The sequence below is a fragment of the Chiloscyllium plagiosum genome, unplaced genomic scaffold, assembly GCF_004010195.1.
Source record: "Chiloscyllium plagiosum isolate BGI_BamShark_2017 unplaced genomic scaffold, ASM401019v2 scaf_59898, whole genome shotgun sequence".
Classification (NCBI taxonomy): domain Eukaryota; kingdom Metazoa; phylum Chordata; class Chondrichthyes; order Orectolobiformes; family Hemiscylliidae; genus Chiloscyllium; species Chiloscyllium plagiosum.
Window position 1 is genome coordinate 6,979 of NW_025207803.1, and position 3,981 is coordinate 10,959.

The following is a 3,981-nucleotide window of genomic DNA, read 5'->3' on the forward strand; positions in this document are numbered from 1 at the left end:
AGTAGTTAGTACCACCCATTAAGTCAGAACTGTGTTAAACCAAAAGGCAGGAAGATGGTTGACGAGGCCATCCTGATGGAAAAAGATGACCTGGTGTTACTAACAGACACCTGTCTAAACCCAGCTGCAGTCTTATGGAAGGGAGAACCCCGAGACAAACTAGACTTAGAACATGACTGTTTAGATATCATAGAGTATCAAACCAAAATTAGACAGGACCTGAGAGATCTACCTTTACATGGTGGGGATAGATTGTTTATAGATGGATCATCGAGAGTAGTGGAAGGAAAAAGACACAATGGATATGCAGTCGTGGACGGTAACAAAAACTAAACAGTGGAGGCAGACCGGCTGCCTAACACATGGTCAGCCGAGACCTTTGAATTGTACGCATTAAATCAAGCTTTAAATCACTTAGAGAATCGGGATGGGACAATTTACACTGATACTAAGTATGTATAAAATAATAAGGGAAGGGCTCAAAGGAAGACGGAACCCAGTGGTGAGACACTTCCAATGTATGCAGGTGGATTACACCGAACGACCCCCAGTGGGAAAACAGAAGTACCTGTTGGTCCTCATAGACCACTTAAACAGGTGGGTGGAAGTTTTCCCAATATCATTAGCCACCTCAAAAGGAGGGGTAAAAACCTTCCTTGAACATATCATCCCATGATATGGAATAGTGGAAAGTATAGATTCAGACCAAGGTAGCCATTTTACTTCCAAAGATCTGACAAGGATTAATGGCAGGATTAAAGATCTCACGGGAATTCCACACCCCTTGGCACCCACCCTCCTCTGGACAGATGGAACAAATGATTCAAATCTTAAAGAAGCATTTATCTAAGCTAGTCCTAGAGACTCGATTACCATGGACAAAATGTTTACCTATCGCATTGCTATGCATTAGGACTGTTCCTAGACATGAGAGAGGCCTCTCTCCTTATAAGATGATGTTTGGATTACCCTTCTTGGGTGAAAGAGAGGAGTTACCAACTGTAGAGTTCAATCATAAGTTTTTAAAGAACTACATTGTGGCGCTCAGCTATGCTTTGTCTGGCTTTAGGAAGAAGGGTCTGTTGACCCAGATACCTCCACTTGAGTTCGACAACCGGGTGATTGGGTCCTGATCAAGACCTGGAAAGATACCAAACTCCACCCAAGCTGGGAGGGACCAATCCTAACCCTCCTGACTACTGAGACAGCTATCCGGACTGCTGAGAAAGGGTGGAGTCATCACACTCGCGTCAAAGGTCCTGTGAATGCCCCATTGGCGGAGTGGCACGCTCATTCTACAGACAACCCTCTGAAAATTAAGCTGAGAAAGAGGGAATGAACTAAGATAAAAGACTCTTTTAATGTTTTATGATATATATTGTATTGATTGTAAGCGTTGCGTCGACTCACCTCTCCCTGGCGCCTAAAAAGATAAAGATAGGGCGATAGGCAGGAGTCAAAGATGAATGGGTACTGGTATAGTATTATAATGTTAGTAGTACTAATAGTTCAAGGAAACGGGAAAAATCACTTTACTTCACTATGCCAAAATTATGCCAAACAAGAGAGACTTGCCAACTGTTGGGTCTGTGCAGAAATTCCACATCATGGCGAATCTGGAATCCCCACCTCGGTAATACCGCTCACTAAAGAGGAAGTATATGATGTACAACAATTTGACTCGGGCTCAAATAATACAAAGTAGGAATTTGAAAGGAGTACCTATAAGTTTGCGCGATGGTTCACAAGACCAGCCCCGAAAACTCAAGGTGATATCAATAGCCTCAGAATTTCCCCACTAAAAGGAGCAATGAATTAGCATTGCCTCAAATCAAGAAAAGCTGGAGTGGTTGCTGTTACCTTGCTTATATCGTCCCTCACCTCCGAATAGAAAAACATGAGCCCAACCCGAGGAAAGAGTGGGGGGATAAGACGTAACACCCGAGAGGTCCCTGAAGGAGACTGGTCTACTGTGGACACTACTCCCAAGCTGTGGCACTATAAGTTCAGGAGTGGAAATACAGAAACTGGCGGCTGCCCTTGAAAATTTAATTAATGATACTGCTGGCGCAATGGGAGAAACTCAATCCCAGATATCAGCCATAACCACCGAAATGATAGCAACAGGACTAACAGCTTTACAGAATCGAATGGCTTTAGACTACCTCTTGGCCGAAAAAGGGGGAAACCTGTGCGATGATTGGTAAGGAATGCTGCACCTTCATCCCAGACACCTCTTCCATAGTGGAATATAAGGCAGAAATAGTAAAGAAAAAGATAAGCAATATCAGAGAAACTGAGGATGAACTCCGAAAAGATGAATGATGGGGATGGAGTGATTGGAGACTGACCGGTTGGGGAAAATGGTTAGCTAATTTAGGCATACATGTATTACTAATAATTGTAGGTTTACTAATAGGATTCAATGTGTTAAAATGGATAATGACTCGGCTGGTAATGTCTTTGGGAGGACAACAATCAATGATGATTATGAATATAACTCAAGTGCAAGAAAGAGAGTGTGGTAGGCTACTCCAAGAGTTTGAGAAAAGGCAGACTTGGGAGGATAGAAATGACAAAATTGTGAACCTCGGCACCATAGGGTGAAAAGAGGGCAGAAAATAAAAATTTGAAAAACAACAATTGTTTAAAAAAAGAAATGGGGGAATTGTAAGAAATGGGGAAATGTGTTGTTTTTCAAGGGAGTATATGAGGGATCCAGGCAAGCATTAGGGAAATGTATCTTTACATTTAATGCGGATTAAAAGTACTAACTTTAATGTAGAATTATTAAAAAAATGTTTAAAACAGTAATTTCAGCAAAAAAAAACTAAGATTGCTGAAACATACAAGCCGGCACTAAAAGATACATTGTTAAGATGCATGTTCAAGAATGGAATGTACCTATGAACAATGGAAGATGTTACAAAATAGAAGAAGGGAACTTCAAGATACAAGTTTAGCCTTATGTCAGCACGTACAAGGGGGAAAATTGCAAACTTGGAAAGAAGGGGACGTGGAGTATAGATGAGCAGAGATGGAATGGTAAGAAAGATTGGGTAATGTAGGGATCGGAAGAGGTGACCTCACGTAGCTCAAAAAGTATAATTGTGTAGTACTTTGAAATCTCTTCACTTCAATTGCTTTCTGCAAATGGGGTCCTTTCTTGCAAGATCGGAGAATAAATTGTCTTGTTTCCAGCTTTGGTGGTCTCATCTAATTTTATTGAGTTTGTTTCTTACAATACTGATGCAAAATATTCATTTAGTATCTCCCCCATTTTATGCAGCTCCACACAAAGGCCGCCTTGCTGATATTTGAGGGGCCCTATTCTCTCCCTAGTTAACCTTTTGACCTTAATATATTTGTCAAATCCCTTTGGATTCTCCTTAATACTATTTGCCAAAGCTATCTCAAGTCCCCGTTTTGCCTTCCTGATTTCCCTCTTAAGTATACTCCTACTTTCTTTGTACTCTTCTAAGGATTCACTCGATCTAATCTGACAGATGCTTCCTTCTTTTTCTCAACCAAGCCCTCAATTTCTTTAGTCAATCCAGCATTCCCTATACCTATCAGCCTTCCATTTCACCCTTACAGGAATATACTTTCTCTGGATTCTTGTTATCTCATTTCTGAAGGCTTCCCATTTTCCAGCCATCCCTTTACCTGCGAACATCCGCCTCCGATCAGCTTTCGAAAGTTCTTGCCTAATACCATCAAAATTGGCCTTTCTCCAATTTAGACCTTCAACTTTTAGATCTGGTCTATCCTTTTCCATCAATATTTTGAAACGAAAAGAATTATGGTCGCTGGCCCCAAAGTGCTCCTCCACTGACACCTCAGTCACCTGCCCTACCTTATTTTCCAAGAATAGGTCAAGGTTTGCACCTTTTCCAGAAGGTACATCCACATTCTGAATCAGAAAATTGTCTTGTACACACTTAAGAAATTCCTCTCCATCTAAACCTTTAACACTATGGC